General features: G+C 54.1%; 1 protein-coding gene across 1 annotated transcript in view; it reads right to left on the bottom strand.

Moving 5' to 3' along the window:
- The window catches only part of CTCFL (CCCTC-binding factor like), a 197308-nt gene that overhangs the window by 71310 nt on the left and 104060 nt on the right, over positions 1-21938 (bottom strand). The gene's annotated exons all lie outside the window — the stretch shown is intronic.

Raw genomic sequence — 21938 nt, 5'->3', positions numbered from 1 at the left:
AAACCATTGGTGGTACAGACTGTCGCGCACAAAATACACACAAACAAAACAGCACCACATTGAACAATTCAAACTACACACAACTGACAAACATACACACACCACACCAACACACCCACACCAATATCAAACACACACCCACATTACCCACAAACCTTTACCAATACAAACAAGTGCCACAAGAGAGATAGCAAGACCACAAACAAGACCACAGACACACACCACCATCACCAATACACCATCCACGCACCATACATCACACACCCCAACACAGCACCCCACACACCCTCACCCACACCACTCACAATACACCCATGGCACCACAACGACACCCCAGGTTCTCTGAGGAGGAGCTAAGGGTCATGGTGGAGGAAATCCTCAGGGTAGAACCACAGCTATTTGGATCACAGGTGCAGCAGACGTCCAGTGCTAGGAAGATGGAGCTATGGCGGAGAATCGTCGGCAGGGTCAACGTCGTGGGACAACACCCAAGAACAAGGGATGACATCAAGAAGAGGTGGAACGACCTACGGGGGAAGGTACGTTCCGTGGTAGCAAGACACCAGATAGCAGTACTGAGGACTGGCGGTGGACTCCACCTCCTCCCCCACAACTGACAACATGGGAGGAGCAAGTCTTGATAATACTGCATCCTGAGGTCCTGGCAGGAGTAGCAGGAGGACTGGGCTCTGGTAAGTCAAATCTTTACTACTTTATCCCCCACCCTACCTGCATGCCATCACAAACAACAACCCTACCCTCACCCCCATCACCCCACCACCTCACATATACCCCACCATCACAACCCACCCATCTCAATACCAAGCCCTGCATGCAACACCAATGCATGGACCCCATCACAGACCTGCATGGACACCCATCTCCACAGCATGCACACTAGTGACAATCACTTAGCCAAACCAAGCACAATTCACACAAGCCAAAGCTGCCTTGCTAATAACAACCGTAGAGGGAAACATATCCATGCACAAAATGGCACACGCAGATACAAAAACATTGCATTTACATCCCTACAGGACCCCCACTCAATGTCACCGGAGCGAAGGTGCCAGCCACATCCAGTCCCCCCCCCAGAAGAGGCCCACAGTGATGACAGCAGCTCTGCACGCCTGGATCACAATGACTAACCTGGCCCATCAGGGACCTCTGGACAGTCGGTGACCCAGCCACAGTCACAACCCACAACAGAGTCTCGCCCCTCAGGAAAGACCACCACAGCACCCACCCAGCGGGCCCATCCTTCTGTCCCCAGGACACGACAATCAGCAGTGTGTCCACCACTACAAGGACCCCAGTCAACCGCACAAACACAGGACGATCAGGGACCTGGGGTCAGTGGCAGTGGTCACACGGTTCAGGGGACAGAGGCACAGGACAACAGGGAAGCTGGGAGGACTGCTGTGCGACAGGGGGAGGACAGGCCCAGGGAACCGACTCTCCACAAGGCACTCACCACCATTCCCAGGAGGCCATGGGCCAGATACTGGCCAAGTTGCAGGAGACCCAGCGGCTGCAGGAGGGACAGTACCTGGGGATCAGGGAGGACCTGAGGGACATCCACACCACCCTGGTTACATTGCAGGGGTGCTGGCAGACATGGCCAACACCATGAGGGAGGCAGTGACACACCAACGGCCCCTAACACTAGCCAAACCGAAGAACAGCCCTCCATCTCTGCCGGCGCTAGTGGACAGGAGGCCCCGCCACAGGAACAACAGGCCACCAGCATCCCACCCCCTGTGTCCCTGCGATCCAGGCAGAAGCCAAACAACATTGCTGAGACCCCCGCCAGAAAATAAGACTCTCCTGATTGTCACCCTTCTGTCCCACTCTGTCACCCTGTCCACCTTGAACTTTCATTGCTCCCCTTCCTAAGCCCCTTTGGACAATGCACCTGTGATACAAATAGACTGGACTCTACCCTGGACCTTCCTCCATCAGCAACCCAGCCCATTGCAATACCCCCTACACTTATTATCACAGAAATAAACACCCTTAGAACAAAATCAATTATGGAGTCTGTCAATTCTTTGACAAATGTATTAGTTTCACAAACTGTAAACATTGCAATTCAAATGTACTGTAATATTTACATAGGTATGACCTGTAGTGGGCAGCAGGAAACACACCAGGAGCCAGAGTGGGGCATAGAGATCTGAAAATAGAGATGCCAAAGGGTACAGTAGGTGGCCATAGAAACAGGGAAATCAGGCTGCCATGTTCAATGACAAACACAAACCTGCAATGGAAGGTGAAGTTACAGTGTCTTACCTGTGTGTCATTGGAAGTACTGTTGAATTAGTGTACTTCTGTTGTCCACATCTTCTTCCTCTACCTCCTCTTCGTCACTGTCCACAGGCTTCACCGCTGCCACACGACCATCCGCAGGCTCATCCTCCTGAAAAAAAAGGCACCTGGCATCTCAAGGCCAGGTTGTACAACATGCAACATGCAATGATGGTCTGACACACCTTCTTGGGTGAGTAGTTCAGGGATCCACCTGTCAGATGGAGGCACCGGAATCTGGCCTTCAGGAGGTCAAAGGTTCTCTCAATGATCCTCCTTGTTCGCCCATATGCCACATTGTAACATTCCTCTGCCCTTGTCCTGGCATTCCTCACTGGGGTCAGAAGCCATGAGAGGTTGGGGTAACCAGAGTCACCTGTAAATATCGAGGGATACCTGTTAGCCACACACTCACCCTAAGGGCCAAACCCACACCCATATACCTACATCAAGTGGGTGGGGACCATGGGCTCATCTGTTAGCCACACCCGGTGCCTCTAGAGTTGAGACATCACATATGGGATGCTGCTATTCCTCAAGATAAAGGCATCATGCATAGAGCCAGGATACTTGGCATTGACAAGGGAGATTTACTGGTCTGCCAAACACACCATCTGCACATTCAGGGAGTAAAAGCTTTTCCTATTTCTGAACACTTGTTCATTTCTCGGGGGGGGGGACAAATGTAATATGTGTACCATCAATGGCACCAATGACGTTGGGGATATGTCCCAGTGCATAAAAGTCAGCCTTCACTGTGGCCAAATCCTACACCTGGGGGAATACGATGTAGCTGCGCATGTTTTTCAGCAGGGCAGACAACACTCTGGTCAGCACGTTTGAGAACACTGGCTGAGACATCCCTGATGCCATGGCCACTGTTGCTTGGAAGGAACCACTTGCCAGGAAATGGGGCACTGACAGGACCTGCAGTAGATGGGGGATACCTGTGGGGTGGCGGATAGCTGAAATCAGGTCTGGCTCTAATTGGGCACCCAGTTCTTGGATTGTGGCCCTGTCAAGTCTGTAGGTCAGGATAATGTGCCTGTCCTCCATTGTCTCCAGGTCCACCAGGGGTCTTTAAACAGGGGTATGTCTCCATCTCCTTTTCATCCTCAGCGGTTGAACTCTAGGTTGAAAAACAGTGAGCATAAGGTCATATTCACACATATGTCAAAATTAATATACATTTCTTCTTTTACAGAAACAGTATGTGAACTCGTGAGTCAATGTCTGCTGTGTCGCAGTTACATGCCATGGCCTGTGCCCCCCTGAAATGGAGGCTGCCTGACTGGTGAGGAGCGACAAGTGTAAATGAGGTAATTCCGCTGGCATTGTGTGCCTCTGCGGTCGGCAGTCGATGACCAGCTGCGCAACAGCGCATTGGTCATCATTGGGCCCTATGGGTTCCAGAAGCCAATGGCGATGTACGCCGCCAGTGACGGTACGCACCGCCGCGGACGTGACCGCCATTTTCTATCTGTGCACTCACTTGCTACCTGACCTTCAAAAGGAGAGAACCTACACTGCAAGTGCTGCTGTGACCTGTGTCTGGAAGCGACAATGGCTCGAGTGTCTGGGGAAAGGGCCCCTGCCTTCACTTCCGAGGTGTTGGAGAGACCAGTGGATGGGGTCCTACCCCAGTACACTTTACTCTATGGTCCTCCAGACAAACAGGTGAGTACACTGTGAGCATGATGCTTGGGCCATGAACGTATGGATTGCTGTGTGTGTAAGCCCCGTGTGGTGGTGGTCTGAGGGGTCCTGGGCAGAGTTCTGCATGTATGGTGGTCAATGTATGTGCGTAAGGGGATGGGAGGGATATGGTGGGCCATGAGTATGACAGTCCGGACGGTATGACTAATACCTTTTCTGCTGTATTTTTTCTACAGGTCAGCGCCCATCAGAAAAAGGGTATTTGACGTGCCATCACCAAGGAGGTGCGGACCCTGGGGGTCTTTGACAGGCGGAGCACCCACTGCCGCAAACGGTGGGAGGACCTGCGCCGCTGGGCAAGGAAGAGGGCGGAGGCCCATCTGGGGCTGGCCTCCTAATGAGGAAGGGGTGCCCGTCGTACCCTTACCCCCCTGATGTTCCGTATCCTGGCGGTGGCCTATCCGAAGTTGGATGGGCGCTTGAAGGCATCACTGCAGCCGCAAGGTGGTGAGAACAGATTCAGAACCATGACTTTGCACGCGTTAAGGTATTACCTGGGTGGGGATGTGGGCTGTGGGTGCCCCTAGGCCAGGGTGAACATGGCAGGGTATGTTCAATGATGGGCAAGATCAGATGCACTCCAACCCAATAGTGTTAGTGGCCATCTACTACTGGGCAGGGTCCTGTGGGTTTCAGGTGTGCAGCTAATGGTGTTAAGCATTGTACCCCATGGGCTGGTGACTAGCAGTGTAACTCGTAGTGCATGGCCTAGTGCATAGGGCTGTTCCCTGTGTGCTGTGTATGCCAACGGTAGTGTTGTTGCTGCCATTGACCAAGTGTATCCTCTGTCTCTCCCCCCCCTTTTTGTTTTGTCACCCTATCCTTGTGTACATTAGCATCATCTGGCAGAGGAGCAGATGCACCGGCGACGTAGGGAGCTGCATCCCACATGGGCCTGGAGGGCGAGGGGAGCATCATGACGGAGACAGGAGGGGACACTACCGACAGCGACTCCTCCTCCGATGGAAGCTCCCTCGCGGTGGCGGACACCTCTGTGGCCACTTCAATTACAGGTACAGCCGCCACCCCCGTACCAGCACTGCCCTCCCAGCAGCCCCTCAGTGTGTCTCCCGTGCCCACTCACCCAGGAGGGAGGGCATCGCCTTCACCCCAGGCACCTCAGGCCCTGCCCCAGTCAGCCCTGCTGCCCTCAGTGAGGAGGCTATTGACCTCCTGCGATCCCTCTCTGTTGGGCAGTCAACCATACTGAATGCCATCAAGGGTGAAGCAGGGCATTTGCAACAAACAAATGGATACCTGGAGGGCATTCACTCTGGCGTGGCGGCCCAACAGAGATCATTCCAGGCTCTGGCCAACGCACTGATGGCAGCCATTGTCCCTGTCTCCAGCCTCCAACCTCCAACTTCCTCTACCCAGTCCCAATCCCCTCAACCCCAGCCTATCCCAAGCACACCTTCAGACCAGCAATCACCCAAATCAACACACAAAAGTGGCTCAGGCAAACACAAGCACCACAATTCATCTCACAGGCACTCACACAAGCACCATCCACATGCAGACACACCAACATCATCTGTCTCCACTGTGTCCCCCTCCTCCTTGTCATCCACCTCCCTCCCAGTAGCGTCTTCACTCACAACTGCATGCACTACATCCTCTTCCAATACCTCCATCACCATCACGCCTATCACTACACCCCCTCACTGGCAGTCACCACCCCCACATCCATGCACACCCCTGTGTCCTCTCCCACTGTGTCTGTAACCCCTCCTCCCAAAGTACACAAACGCAAGCACACACACACCCAACAGCCATCCAACTCACAACAGCATCCAGCCCATGCACCTGCATCCAAACACAGCAGACTGACACCTCCTATAACCACTCTCTCTTCTTCCACTCCCAAACCTTCACCCTTTTCCCACCCCAGTGTCCCTAAGAAGCCTTTCCTTGCCAACATTGACCTATTCCCTACCCTCCCCCCGTCCTTCACCTCGGGCCAGGGTGGGCAGAACCCAGCCCAGCACCTCAGCCACCCAGTCAACGGCCACTGTGGTTTGTGCAGCTACTGCAGGTGTGATAGGCACAAAGGAGGTACAGCCCAGCCAGTGTACCAGCAACACCTGCCAAGGCCAAGGAGGGTCCGCCACCTAGCAAGGGCAAGAAGGGGACACCAGCCAGCAAGGGGAAGGAGGCACAACCAGCCAGCAAGGGCAAGACAAAGACACCAGCTGGCAGAAGCAAGGAGGCACCACCATCTGCCAAGGGCAGGAAGGGGCACACAACACCAGCCATGGCACTTCAGCCGTCCGAGGCTGCAGGTGAATGCCTAGAGGCTTCCACCACCACTGCCAGCACCGCCACCTGCACCGCGACAAGCACCACGACCTTCACTGCCGCCAGCACTGCCACCTGCACCGCCGGCAGCAGCAACCCCAGTGGGCAGCCATCCGAGGCTGACGGTGAGGGACTGGAGGCTACCACCACCACCAATGCCAGCACCGTCACCTGCACCGCGGCCAGCACCGCCATCTGCACCACCTCCAGCAACGCTACCTGCATCGCCACCAGCAGCACCGCTGCCAGCAGCAGCAGCCCCAGTGGGCAGCCGTCTGAGGCTGCAGGTGAATCCCTGGAGGCTACCACCACCACTGCCAGCACCGCCACCTGCAGCACAACCGCCGGCGTGCAGTGTGTAGTGGTGACTACATGGGCTGCAGTGCGTCCTGGCCCCTGCAACACCTGTCGGTGTAACACACAGGTGATAGACTGTGACCTTGCCCCATCCAGGATGAAGCACACTGGGCACAAGGCCTCCTCCAGAACCAGTGGAAGAAGTCATCCACTCACCCCCTCCTTGCCAGGATGAAGCACACTGGGCACAAGGCCCCTCCAGAACCAGTGGAAGAAGGCATCCACTCACCCCCTCCTTGCCAGGATGAAGCACACTGGGCACAAAGCCCCCTCCAGAACCAGTGGAAGAAGGCATCCACTTGAGAGACTGTGGCCTTGCACTCCCCAGGACCAAGCAGTGGGCAAACCACCCACTTGAGAGACTGTGGCCTTGCACTCCCCAGGACCAAGCAGTGGGCAAACCACCGACTTGAGAGACTGTGGCCTAGCACTCCCAGGACAAAACAGTGGGCAAACCACCCACTTGAGAGACTGTGGCTTTGCACTCCCAGGACCAAGCTGTGGGCATGGAGCCCCCTCCAGGCCAGTGGCGTTGTACCGTCTTCCGGCTGAAGTGCCCCCCTATTCCCTGTCCCCCCGAGATGCCTGTGTGTTTTCGGCTTGATGCCCCTGCAGTGTTCTCTCCGTATTGAGGCAGGAGTCAAGTGTGGCCTTGGCCTATGTGTTTTGGCCCGGTGGGCCACGGACACTTTGGAGTGGGCACTGTCCCTCCTTTTGTATATATTGTATATATTGTACATAATGTTTTTTGCTTTAAGAACGTATTTCTCAGAATTTCTAATATTACACTCATTTTACTCCTTTCCTTTTGCCCTTGCGTTATTCCTGAGGGTTACGGGGTGTATATGTAATGTTGTTGCATGTGTTTGTGTGTATGGTGTTGGGGGTGTGGGTGGGGGTGAGGTTGTTGCGTGTTGCAGGTCTGTGTCACTCTCTTTTTCCTGCCCCCCCCCCCCTCCCGTGTGTGCTGGGTGCAGTACTCACTCTGGTCGTCTTCGCCGACGATCGTGTTCCTGGTGTATGAGAAGGTACACCAGCATTGGGAAGAAGTGCAGCTCGGGCTCCATGGCGTCGTGGTTCTTACTTGAGTGTTGAGAGGTGAGTCGTTTCCGTTCAGATTAGTGTTTCTGCCGTGCTTTTGATGGCGTTGGTACCGCCCCGGAAAAGCTGGCAGATAGGCGTGTTGTAATACAGTGGGCGGTACATTGTCTTCCGCCTGGCTGTTGGCGGCTACCACTGTGGTGTTTGTTGCTACCGCTGTGGTGGTCGATGTGTTTTAATGGGCAGTTTGTGTTGGCGGTTTCCACCGTGGTCATGATTCCAATTTTTTTACCGCCGGCCTTTTGGCGGTATTACCACCGCTTTATCACCGACCGCCAGGGTTGTAATGAGGGCCATAGTTGGTCTCAGGTTGCCTGCTACGCCATTGTTGGCTCTCCTCGGGTACAATAAGGATGTGGAGAAGGATGTCAGGTGCCTGGTGGCCATGGGCCTCTTGCTTGCCAAGCGCATTATGGCAATGAGCTGGGATCATTGGCCATCACTAAATTTAAGAGACTGGCATGCAGATATGACATATTGCAACACCCAGACTGACACGTATAATGAGTTTGCCCCTCCGCAGTCACGCGCCAAAAACTACTGGGGTCCCTACCAAACCTACTTGATCGGTAAGGAGACGGGGGAAGCTAAAGCAGAGCAATCGCTCACATTAGAGCCAGATCCAGGACCCACCATTTCCCCCCTCATAACACGGCAACTCTGGGTGCCCTAGTTGCAGTGGAAGCACAACTCATATCTGTAGGACACAAGGAATTCTAGTTCTAGAGGGTTGGGCAGGCAGGGGGAATGATAGATAAGACTGTATAACCTACGTATATCACTGCACTATGGCCATCTTGATCACAATGAAGTATTCATTGTGTGTGTTACGTTGTAAACTGTTCTTCCTTTTGTTTGAAGACTTATTGAAGAAAATCATAAATAAGATAAAATATGTTGGAAAAAAAAAAGGTGAGATTAGGCACGGGGACAAACTAATTACAGATCTCTTTCCATGGCAGATGAATTGAAAGCAGCCTTCATAACATCAGACTATCTTTTCTTTGTGTTTTTCAGTCCGCTGTCTTACAATAACTGCGACTCACTAACGGCGGCCATCACCTAGTATAAAACGACAGCTATCCCTTTACCAAACTGTACCACTCAAGCTTCACAAATCCAATCTAGCAAATATTCAGGAAGAACTTGGATACCAGCTGATCTTTGACATGTGAATTGTGTGGGTAGGATATTGGAAACCCTAAGTTTTAAAGCTCAAATCTCCTCCAACAATGCTGCTTGTCATATGCACCAAAGAGGCTATAAATGAAACTCATTAAGCCAGCTATCAACCTAGAAAAAGTTGGTAACACCTTATCTGGTAGAGACAATTTCTAGTTGCAGATTCCTTACCTTTGAATTTCCCCCAGGCGTCAGAACAGGATCCGTAGAATTTTCTGACCAGTACCCATTTGTGTAGCTAGGTGGTGTTGATTGGCTCCACATCGGTCGTTGGCGTTGTCCGCACCGGATATGTTACAGCTTCTATTTAGGCAGCACCCCAGCGCGCTGACATCAGTTTCTTTACACAACTTTCCACCCCAGAAGCGAAGACCCATGAAGATCACTGACTACTGGTGCGTCAAAATTAAGGCCCTGAAAGGGGAGTCCCTGCCCCTAGAAATCAGTTCGCAGAGCAGGCAGGATCGGGAAAAGAATCTGCAACTAGATATTATCTCTACCAGATAAGGCATTACCAAAGGTAAGTAACTTGTTCATTTGATAGAGATTTCTAGTTGTAGATTCCTTACCTTTGAATAGATACCCAAAAAATACCAACCCAGGAAATGGGTCTGCGAAACAAGATCATACTAGAAAGTCATTCAGGACTGAACGGGCAAAGTACCTGTCCCTACAAACCAGACTGTCCAGGCAGAAATGTTTGGTAAACATGTGCAGAGAAGCCCACGTTGCTGCTTGACAAATGTCAAGGACTGGAACTCCATGTGCTAACGCATGATCTCAGCTGTAGCTCAGGTAGTATGAGCACGCAAACCTTCAGGTGGTTGTTTTTTGGCCAGAGCGTAGCATATCTTAATGCAGAGTATGACTCATAGGAGACAGTCCACTTCTGCACTGCCCAACCTATCCTCACATCCACATAACCGACAAAATGTTGATCATCCACCCTGAACTCTTTTGTACGATCCAGGGAGAACGCCAATGCTCTTTCTGTGTCCAGGCAGTGGAATCTCTTCTCTTCTTTAAAAGGATTCGAGAGTGCATAACAAGTAGGCAAGGTGATGGATTGGCCTATATGAAAGGGCAAAAAGGAGGCCCTAGTGCGAGGAACCACTTTGTCAAGAAAAATGGAGAGGTAGGGTGGCTTAGATGACAAAGTCTGCAGCTCATTCACTCTGTGGGCATACGTAGTGGCCACAAAGAAACCTGTATTCACAGTGAGAAGCCTGAGAGGACAATTGTGGAGAGGTTCGAAACAAGTGTATATCAGAAATGTCAAAATCTAATTTGAATCCCATTGGGGCACAATGAATGAGGATGGAGGAAAAAGGTGTGCAAGGGGACTTAAACAAAGAAGGTTGATCAGGCAAGCTAAAAAAACAGAAATTGCAGACAAATAACCTTTAAGGCTGCTCATAGCAGAGCCCTCTGGGCAAGGAAAGGATAAACAACAGAACCTCAGCGAGCAGGCAGAGAGGGGGTCAACAGACTTGTCTTGTCTGTGCACCATGCCACAAATTTCTTCCAACGAGACGCATATACCATTTTGGTGGAGGGACGCCTGGCTGCCAAGATTATTTTACAGACTTCGGGAGAAATGTCAAAATCTGCCAGCTGTTGCTGCTCAATCTCTACACAAGAAGGCGGAGAGTGGACAGGTTTGGGTGCAGAACCCTCCCCTGTTGCTGTGACGCAAGATCCTCTCGAACGGGCAGTCTGATCAGGGGATCAATGGCATGCTCAGCAGCTCAGGATATAAGACTGTTTGTGGCCAGTCCAGAGCCACAAGAATTACTTGGCCCGGTCGTTCTTGATCTTCTTGAGAACTCTGGGCAGAGGTGGCATGGGAGGAAAAGTATACAGGAGTCCTGAGTGGCACCTCAAACAAAAAGCATCTGCGAGCATTTGCCGCCTTGGAAACTCCAACATACAAAACTGCTGACATTGGGCGTTCTCTGTGGAGGCAAACAGATCTAACTAAAGATCTCCCCACTGCTGACAGAGACCTTGCACCATCTACTCTAGGCATTTTCGGCTGAGTTTGTCTGCTTTGGTGTTCAGAGAGCCCACTGGGTTTTGTACCACCAGAGATATGCCCCTCTGCTCAAGCCTTGTCCAGAGGCGCAGAGCCTCTTGACAAAGGATCCACAACCCCAACCTGCCCTGCTTTTTGTGGTACCACATGTTGTCTGTAAACACCTGCACCATCTTTCCCTTGACAAAGGGAAGAACTACCTTCAATGCTAGCCGGATCGCACAGCGCTCTAACAGGTTGACAAGGAGTGCAGATTCCGCCAGAGACTATGGGGGTCATTACAACCCTGGCGGACGGTGTTAAAGCGGCGGTAAGACCGCCAACAGGCCGGCGGTAAAAAATTTGGAATTACGACCGTGGCAGAAACCACCAACAAAGACAGCCACTTTAACTCTCAGACCGCCACGGCGGTACAGACAAACAGCTTGGCCGTCACCGCCAACAGACAGACGGGAGACAATGTACCGCCCACATTATTGTGACAGGCCAATCTGCCACCTTTTCCGGGGCGGATTCACCGTGGATAAAAACACGGCGGAAACAGGCATTTCGAAGGGAAAACGCTCACCTCTACACACTCCACGAGGAAGGAGGGCACCATGGAGCCAGAACTCCATATTCTTCCTGCGATAGTCTTCCTGCTCCTGTACCAGGAGCACCAACACCGGCGGCGAAAACCACGGTGAGTACTGCACCTACGACATAGGGGAGGGGGAGGCAAAAAACAGGGACACACACACGCAACATCCCAACCCCCACCCCCACCCTCACCCACTACAACACACAGACCAATGCATATCCAAACATTACAGTAATACCCCCCAAACCCCTGGAAGAATGCAAAGACAAAAGGAAATGAGTGTAACCGTTGTATAATATCAAAATAGAGTAAGCAAAAATATACATATATACACTATTAACAAAATATACACCACGAATAGTAGTCCAGGTAATACACCATTCATAGTCCGTGGACCACTGGGCCCAAAATGCATGGGCGAGGCCGACACAAGATACCCGAACATGACGGAGAGAACACTGCAGGGGCATCAGATAGAAATACAACAGGCACCTCAGGGGGAAGGGAAGGGGGGGCACCTCAGCCGGATGAGTGCACGACGCCAGATCTACAAGGGGGCTCCATGCCCATTGATGTATCCTGGGGAGTGCAAAGCCACAGTCTCACAAGTCTCTCCAGTGGGTGGTTTGCCCACTGTACAATCCTGGGGAGTGCAAAGCCACACTCTCTCAAGTCTCTACAGTGGGTGGTTTGCCCACTGTACCATCCTGGGGAGTGCAAAGCCACAGTCTCTCAAGTCTCTCCAGTGGGTGGTTTGCCCACTGTACCATCCTGGGGAGTGCAAAGCCACAGTCTCTCAAGTGGATGACAGTCTCCACTGGTTCTGGAGGGGGACTGGTGACCAGAGTGCTTCATCCTGTGCAGGACAGATGGAGTGGATACAAGTCTCCACTGGCTCCGGAGGGGGACTGGTGCCCAGAGTGCTTCATCCTGTGCAGGACAGACAGAGTGGATGAATATCTCACTGGTTCTGGAGGGGGACTGTGCCCAGAGTGCTTCATCCAGCCAAGGACAGACGGAGTGGATGCATGTCTCCACTGGTTCTGGAGGGGGACTGGTGCCCAGTGTGCTTCATCCTGTGCAGGACAGACGGAGTGGATGCATGTCTCCACTGGTTCTGGAGGGGGACTGGTGCCCAGAGTGCTTCATCCTGTGCAGGACAGACAGAGTGGATGCAAGTCTCCACTGGTTCTGGAGGGGGACTGGTGCCCAGAGTGCTTCATCCTGTGCAGGATACACGGAGTGGATGCAAGTCTCCACTGGTCCTGGAGGGGGACTGGTGCCCAGAGTGCTTCATCCTGTGCAGGACAGACGGAGTGGATGCATGTCTCCACTGGTTCTGGAGGGGGACTGGTGCCCACAGTGCTTCATCCTGTGCGGGACAGACGGAGTGGATGCATGTCTCCACTGGTTCTGGAGGGGTACTGCCCAGAGTGCTTCATCCTGTGGAGGACAGACAGAGTGGATGCATGTCTCCACTGGTTCTGGAGGGGGACTGGTGCCCAGAGTGCTTCAACCTGTGCAGGACAGACGGAGTGGATGCAAGTCTCCACTGGTTCTGGAGGGCAACTGGTGCCCAGAGTGCATCACTCACCCCGTGACGGTCCCTGTTGCGTCAGTGCCCCTGCCGCTCATCGGCTAGCGGTGCTTGAGTTGGCGCTCCTTGCCCTGTTCAGCGGTGCTTGCCCTGCCTGTTCAGCGGTGCTTGACTTGGCGGTCCTTGCCCTGTTCAGCGGTCCTTGCCCTGTTCAGCGGTGCTTGCCCTGTTCAGCAGTGCTTGAGTTGGCGGTCCTTGCCCTGTTCAGCGGTGCTTGCACTGTTCAGCGGTGATTGAGTTGGCGGTCCTTGCCCTGTTAAGCGGTGCTTGCCCTATTCAGCGGTGCTTGAGTTGGCGGTCCTTGCCCTGTTCAGCGGTGATTGACTTGGCGGTCCTTGCCCTGTTCAGCGGTGCTTGCACTGTTCAGCTGTGATTGAGTTGGCGGTCCTTGCCCTGTTCAGCGGTCCTTGCCCTGTTAAGCGGTGCTTGCCCTGTTCAGCGGTGCTTGCCCTGTTCAGCGGTGCTTGAGTTGGCGGTCCTTGCCCTGTTCAGCGGTCCTTGCCCTGTTCAGCGGTGCTTGCCCTGTTCAGCGGTGCTTGACTTGGCGGTCCTTGCCCTGTTCAGCGGTCCTTGCCCTGTTCAGCGGTCCTTGCCCTGTTCAGCGGTGCTCGCCCTGTTCAGCGGTGCTTGAGTTGGCGGTCCTTGCCCTGTTCAGCGGTGCTTGCCCTGTTCAGCGGTGATTGCCCTGTTCAGCGGTGCTTGAGTTGGCGGTGCTTGCCCTGTTCATCGGTGCTTGACTTGGCGGTCCTTGCCCTGTTCAGCGGTGCTTGACTTGGCGGTCCTTGCCCTGTTCAGCGGTGCTTGCCCTGTTCAGCGGTGCTTGCCCTGTTCAGCGGTGCTTGCCCTGTTCAGCGGTGCTTGACTTGGCGGTCCTTGCCCTGTTCAGCGGTGATTGACTTGGCTGTCATTCATTGCCCAGCTGGGCTGGGGCTGGCGGTCCTTCATTGGCCAGCTGGGCTGTGGCTGGCGGGGTCCTCCTGGGCAGCTGGGCTGTGGCTGGCGGGGCCCTCCTGGGCAGCTGGGCTGTGGCTGGCGGGGTCCTCCTGGACAGCTGGGCTGTGGCTGGCGGGCCCTACTGGGCAGCTGGGCTGTGGCTGGCGGGGTCCTCCTGGACAGCGACGAGGGGACTGGCGGTGGCCTCCTGGGCAGCGGGGATAATGGCGGTTTTCTCCGCTGTGCTGCTCCTCCCAGACTTTGCGGCTTTCTTCTGCCCCTTCCCCACCTTGGGAGGAGTCACAGCTGAGTCCACACTCCCCCCGGGACCCCTGTGAGCAGCTTGGGTGGCTGGAGTCTTCCCCCTCTACCGCCGGGCACTGGCCAACTTCTGGTGCTTCACAGGGGGGGGGACTGGCTGTGCTCTGGCTCTGTGATACACTGGCTGGCCTGGTGGCCGGTGCACTCCACATACCTGTGACAACAGGCACCACTGGTCCCAGTGATTTTGTGGCTGAGGTGCTGGTACGGGACCTATGAGTTGGACGGGGGGTGGGAAATAGGTTAAGGGTGGACATGAAAAGTTGTTTGGAGACACTGGGACGGGTAGAGGGGGTTTGGGAGTGGAAGAAGAGGTGGTGGTTGTAGGAGGTGTAACTTTTGTGGATTTGGGTGCGGGTGCATGCGCTGGAGGCTGTCGTGAGGTGGATGGCTGTTGGGTGGGTGTGTGGCTGCGTTTGTGTATCTTCGGAGGGGGCGTCAAAGACACACTGGGAGAGGACACAGGGGACGTGTGAATGGTAGTGGGGGTGCTGAGTGCACGTGAGCAGGGTGTGGTGGTGGGTGTGCTGGTGCGGGACGTAGTGGCTGTAGTGGTAGTGCATGCAGGTGTGAGTGTAAATGAGACTGGGAGGGAGGAGGGAGACGACGACGAGGGGGACACAGTGGAGGCAGTGGATGTTGGTGTCTGTATGTGTGTGATGCTTCCGTGAGTGCCTGTGGGATGTGTGGTGCTTATGTTTGCCTGAGCTTCCCTTGTGTGGTGAGGTGTGTGCAGGCTGGTCTGATGGTGTGCTTGGGATAGGCAGAGGTACAGGGGATTGGGTCTGGGTGGAGGAAGTTGGAGGGGGGAGGCTAGACACAGGGACAATGGCTGCCATCAGTGCTGAGGCCAGAGTCTGAACGGTTCGATGAAGGGCAGCCTGACCAGAATGAATGCCCTCCAGGAATGCATTTGTGTGTTGCAACTCCCTTTCTACACCCTGGATAGCATTCAAAATGGTAGACTGCCCAACAGTGAGGGACCTGAGGAGGTCAATGGCCTCCTCACTGAGGGTAGCAGAGGTGACAGGGGCAGGGTCTGAGGTGGCTGGGGCGAACGAGATGCCCACCCTCCTGGGTGAGCGGGCACGGGGCAAAGGCTGAGGGGCTGCTGGGAGGGCGGTGCTGGTACGGGGGGTGGCGGCTGTACCTGTTGAAGTGGCGGGCACAGATGTTGCCGCCACCACAAGGGAGCGCCCATCGGAGGACGAATCTGTGTCGCTGGTTGCAGATCCTGTGACCGCCGTGGTGTTCCCCTCGCCCTCCGTCCCACTGGTGTATTCCGAGTCCGTAGTGTGGGCCTCCATGCCCATGTGGGATGCATCTACCTTGTGCTCCGGTGCCACTGCTCCTCCGCCTGATGATGCTAATGGACACAAGAACAGGGAGACCGCAAAAAAAGGGGTGGGGGGAACAGAAGAAAGACAGGTTGAGTGCATGGCTTACCACTACCGGTGGCGGACAAGACAGACACAGCAGCCCCCTGCACTACGTCGCGCTGATGGGCTCTACAGTGCAATTCCTGGGAAATGTCCTACAAGGCTATGGACGACATCTGCACACATAGATGACACAGGGGCATGAATAGCTGTACTTGGCACTCTACAGAGGTGGGGTGGGGGGCCACAGGGCCATGCCTTATGAAGGGCACAAAGTCAGCTGAATGAGAGTGTACTCCCCCCCTTGTGTCTGCTGTGATGCCCTCAAGCGCCCATCCAACTCAGGGTAGGCCACCGCCAGGATCCGGAACATCAGGGTGGTCATGGTTCGACGGGCACCCCTCCCACGTTGGGAGGCCATTCCCAGCTGAGCCTCCGCCGTCTTCTTGCTCCAGCTGCGAATGTCCTCCCATCTTTTCCGGCAGTGGGTGCTCCGTCTGTGGTGGACCCCCAGGGTCCGGACGTCCTTGGCGATGGCACGCCAAATATCCTTCTTCTGGTGGGCGCTGACCTACATGAAATGTACAGGGGAAGAAGAGAAGTCATTACCAACTGCACCGTCAAAGTGAGTGGCCCCATCCCTACCCTTGCCATGTGGCACATGCACCCACCGTCTTTCATGCACGCAGGACTCTGCCCCCTTCCTTCTTACAACCAGCCCTCTCCACACAGGCATAGCCCATACAACATGCTCCCTGTGTACTTACCTGTTGGTCTGGAGGACCGTAGAGGAGCGTGGTACTGGGGGAGGGCCCCGTCGACGAGCTTCTCCAACTCCTCCGATGTGAAGGCAGGGGCCCTTTCCCCAGACGCACGAGCCATTGTCTCTTCCAGACCGAGGTCACAGCAGCACTTGCAGTGTAGGTCCTCTCCTGTCGAAGATCAGGTATCGAGTGATTCAACAGCTAGAAAATGGTGGTCACGTCCTCGGCGGTGCGTACCATCACCGCCGGCGTACATCGTCATTGGCTCCTGGGACCCATAGGATCCAATGTTAACCAATGCAGCATTGCGCTGCGGTCTTCGACCACCTACTGCGATGGTGTACAACGCCAGCGCAGTTACCTCACATCCCATTGTTCCGCTTTAGAGGTCAGGCAGCCGCCATTTCAGGGGCCCACATGGCCTAGTTACCAACTACGTCACACATACCTAGGCCTACTCTCAACACACATACAGGCCAGATTTTGTGTATGAATCGTGTTCTGTGTAGACTGTGGGTACATACCTCTGAGTTGTTTGACTCTGTGCTCGCTGTTGTCCTTCATAGGCACCGTCCGCTGAGACATGTGAGGAGATGGCGGAATCCTCCGGTGTACCGACCGCTGGTGGACCTGTCGACAATGGAGGAAAGAAATGTCATCATCACCTACAGGTTTGACCGTGCCACAATCCAGTAACTGTGTACCCAGTTGGAGCCAGACCTGATGTCAGCAATCCCCCATCCCACAGGAATCCCCCCTCAAGTGCAGGTGCTGTCAGTGCTCCATTTCCTTGCAAGTGGGTCTTTTCAAACAACTGTGGCCATGGCATCAGGGATGTCCCAGCCTATGTTTTCCAACGTATTGCCCAGAGTGTTGTCTGTCCTGCTGAAACACATGCGCAGCTACATAGTTTTCCCTCAGGTGGAGGACTTGCCTACAGTGAAAGGAGACTTCTATGCCCTTGGACATATCCCCAACATCATAGGTGCCATTGATGGGACCCATGTGGCTTTGGTCCCCCCCCACAGGAGTGAACAGGTGTACAGGAACCGGAAGAGTTATCATTCGATGAATGTACAGATGGTATGTTTGGCTGACCCGTACATCTCCCATGTGAATGCCATGTTCCCTGGCTCAGTGCATGACACCTACATCATGCGGAATAGCAGCATCCCTTATGTGATGGGTCAACTACAGAGGCACCGGGTGTGGTTATTAGGTGACTCTGGTTACCCCAACCTGTCATGGCTACTGACCCCAGTGAGGAATCCCAGGACCAGGGCAGAGGAACGCTACAATGAGGCCCATGGGCGGACTAGGAGGGTGATCGAACGCACCTTCGGCCTCCTGAAGGCCAGGTTTAGGTGCCGCAATATGACAGGTGGATCCCTATTCTACTCACCAAAGAAGGTGTGCCAGATCATCGTGGCCTGCTGTATGTTTCATAACTTGGCTTTGCGACCACAGGTGCCTTTTCTGCAGGAGGATGGTCCAGATGGCGGTGTTGTGGCAGCTGTGGAGCCTGTGGACAGTGATGAGGAGGAAGCAGAGGAAGAAGACATTGACAACAGGGACTTAGTCATCCAGCAATATTTCCAGTGAAACACAGGTGAGAATACATTCCTGCCTAGTACATGTACTTTAACACTACTACCTCTCTCCTGTCTGTCGATTTCAGCCAGTGTATGGTCACTGAGTTGACACTTTCCCTTACGGTTTCACAGGTGTCGGTCCCAACGTGTGTCATCTGCTTAGATTCCTCATGGACTAGAGCTGTGTGACATAGGTATGTTGACATTACTATTTCCTGGAAATGTTGTCACTGTCATTGCAAATACACTATTTCAAAATCACAGACAGACTCCAGATCTTTTGGTGCTTTAGGTGTGTTTGTTTACATACAAAATATTAAAGGGGGAAGTTAAATGGTGAGGGGTGATGGCGGAGGAGTGTCCATGGCAGAGTCCAGTCTATTTGTCTCATAGGTGCATTGCCCATATAAGCATAGGAAGTGGAGCTGGGGCAGTACCAATATGGACAGGGTGACAAAGTGGGACAGTGGGATGACAATCAGGGTGGTCTCATTTCTTGGCGGGGGTCTTGGCATCGTGCTCTGTCTTGTTCCTGGATCTCAGGGACCGCTTGCGGGGTGGTTCTCCATCTGCAGGGGGTGGGGTGCTGGTGTGGTGGTCCTGTGGCGGTGCCTCCTGTGCACTAGCGCCGGCGGAGGTGGTGGGCAGTTCATCGTCCATGCTGGTGTCAGGGGCCCCTTGTAGTGCCACAGTGTCCCTCCTGGTGTTGAGTATTTCCTTCAGCACCCCTACGATGTTGCCCAGGGCGGAGCTGATGGTTCTGAGTTCCTCCCTGAAGCCCAAATACTGTTCCTCCTGTATGCGCTGGGTCTCCTGAAACTTGGCCAGGACCGTTGCCATCGTCTCCTGGGAGTGGTGGTATGCTCCCATGATGGAGGAGAGGGCCTCGTGGAGAGTGGGTTCCCTTGGCCTGTCCGCCCCCTGTCGCACAGCAGCCCTCCCAGTTCCCCTGTGTTCCTGGGCCTCCGTCCCCTGGACCGTGTGCCCACTACCACTGCCCCCAGGTGCCTGTTGTTGTTGGGGTGGTGGGTTATCCTGGGTTCCCTGTAGTGGTGGACACACAGCTGATTGACGTGTCCTGGGGACGGAGGTATGGGCCCGCTGGGTGGGTGCTGTGCTGGTGTTACCAGAGGGGGGTAGGTCTGTGGTGGCCTGTGCCCTTGTGAGGGAAACCGACTGTCCCGAGGCCCACAATGGTCCGTGCTGGTCATTTAGATCCAGTTGGACAGAGCTGCTGTCATCACTGTGGGCCTATTCTGTGGGTGGGGTGGAGATGTCTGGACCCTCTTGTCTGGTGGCGTTGGGTAGTGGTCCTGCAGGGGTGTAAAAGCATGATTATTGCATCTGTGTGTGTCATGGTGTGCAATGGGTGGGTGACCGTGTACCCGGTGCTTTCATTCCTGTGTGGGGGCTTGTGTGATGCTGGTTTAGGGGGGGTGTATGGGTAAGTGCAGTGGGCAAGCTTTAGTGATGGGTGTCCATGCGTTGGTGTTGCATGCAGGGCTTGGTCTTGGGATGTGTGGTTTGTGATATTGGTACATTTGTGAGGAGTTGGAGTGATAGGGGTGGGGGCGAGGGCGGGTGTATGTGATAGCATGCAGGTAGGGTGTGGGATATGGTAGTTAAAGGTTTGACTTACCGGAGTCCATTCCTCCACCGACTCCTGCGAGGCCCTCAGGATGCAGAATCGCCAAGACCTGCTCCTCCCATGTTGTTAGTTGTGGGTGAGGAGGTGCGGGTCCGCCGCCAGTCCGCTGAACCGCCTGGTGGTGTCTTGAGACCACGGAAGGCACCTTCCCCCGTAGGTCGTTCCACCTCTTCCTGATGTCGTCCCGATTTCTTGTGTGTTGTCCCACTGCATTGACCCTGTCGACTATTCTTCTCCATAGCTCCATCTTCCTTGCAATTGAGGTGTGCTGCACCTGCGCTCCAAATAGCTGTGGCTCTACCCCGACGATTTCCTCTACCATGACCCTGAGCTCCTCCTCCGAAAACCTGGGGTGTCTTTGCCGTGCCATGGGGGGGTGTAGGTGATGTGTGGGGTGGTGTGTGTGGTAATAAGTGTGGTGATATGTAGTGGTGTGTGGTGTTTTGTGCGTGGAAGTTGTGTGGGTGATGGTGTTGAATGCCTGTGGCTGCTAGTTTGTGGATGGTGGTGTCTCTCTCTGGCCTTCTCTCTGTAATAGTGGTCGTAGGGGTTTGTGGGTGATGTGGGTGTGTGTTTTATATTGTAATGGGTGTGTGGGAGTGGTGTGTGTATGTGTATCAGGTGTGTGTATTTCGAATTGTCCAATGTGGCGGTGTTTTGTAGAAAGAAGTGTGTGTATTTTGAGCGCGGCGGTGTGTACCGCCAATGGAATACCGTGGTTGAAAGACCGCCGCGTGGGTTTGTGTGTCGTGATAGCGTGGGTGTATATCTGTTGGTGTGACGGTGGAGGATTTGTTTTCGCCAGTTTATCACTGACCTTTGGTGTGGCGGACTTGTGTGGGTGTCTGAATTTTGTCGGATTTCGAGATGTGGGTCATAATAGCTGTGGCGGAATTCCGCGGCCGCGGCGGTGTGTTGGCGGTCTTCTGCATGGCGGTAAGCGGCTTTTACCACCAATGTTGTAATGACCACCTATATACCTCTGATCTCCACCTCTCCCAGATGACCTCCCCATCACAGGAGTGACACACCTGTCACTATTGTCAGATCTAGATGGGGAAGTTAGAGAGATCTGCCTTTGACCCAAATACCACTGCAGATCTTGTGCAGTTCCCTCTGAGATCTGGACCTTGCTGGAGAGATTCCCCTGATTCTAAGCCCACTGGAACTTCTGGTCACATTGAAAAGCCCACATATGCCATCTGGCATGTGTCACCAGCAGGATGCAGGAAGCCTTGAGGCCCAGCAGCCTCAGAGTCATTCTCACCAAAATCCAGGATAGAGGCTGAAACATCGGTATCATGGCTAGAATATCCTTAATATTCTGGATTTGCCGCTCAGAGAACAAGCCTGAAACTGGACTGTGTCTAAATCAGCTCTGATGAAAGATGAAAGGGAGCATTTGAGAGGGAGTCAGGTGTGTCTTCAGCGCGTTTATAGTGAACCCAGCAAGTGCAGGAGGTCCGCCATAGTCCGGAGGCTGGAGACGACTGCATCGTGCAAGCCCGCCTTCAATAGCCAGTCGTCAAGATAGGAGAAGCCTGAAACTCCTGATCTGCGCAGATGTGCTGCGACCACCGCCATCACCTTGGTGAACACCTGAGGGGCACTGGTAAGCCCAAAAGGGAGCACGGTAAATTCAAAGTGCTCATGGCCCACCAAGTAGCGTCTGTGGGCAGGGAGGATGAAGCGTACTGCAAATCCAACGCTACCATCCATCCCCTGGGTCAAGGGCACAGAGCACCTGAGCCAGAGGGATCATCTTGAACTTCTCCTTATTGAGGAAGAGATTGAGGGACCGAAGGTCTAGGATACGGCAGAGGCCCTGGTCGTTTTTGGGTACCAGAAAGTGGTGGGAATAGCAACCATGACCTACTTCTGGCACATGACTCGTCTCTATGGCTCCCTTGGCCAAGAGAGCCTCTGACTATCCTTTAGTGGGGAGTTACACTAGGAAGGCTCAGGGGCTACTGCAGGGTGGGAGGGGACAGTGGAATGGCCAGACCACTGGCTCCCTGATCCACAGGATCAGTGGATCCCACGCCCTTGGCCACACAGAGGCTGAGCAGCATGCCCGGGACGATGGCTTGCCAAGATTGGATGCGGTTGAAGGCCACAAAAGGGACGA

Source organism: Pleurodeles waltl, chromosome 7 (assembly GCF_031143425.1).
Source record: "Pleurodeles waltl isolate 20211129_DDA chromosome 7, aPleWal1.hap1.20221129, whole genome shotgun sequence".
In the NCBI taxonomy this organism is placed as follows: Eukaryota; Metazoa; Chordata; class Amphibia; order Caudata; family Salamandridae; genus Pleurodeles; species Pleurodeles waltl.
The sequence above is the reverse complement of the archived record's forward strand: the minus strand, read 5'-3'. Positions and strand labels throughout refer to the sequence as shown.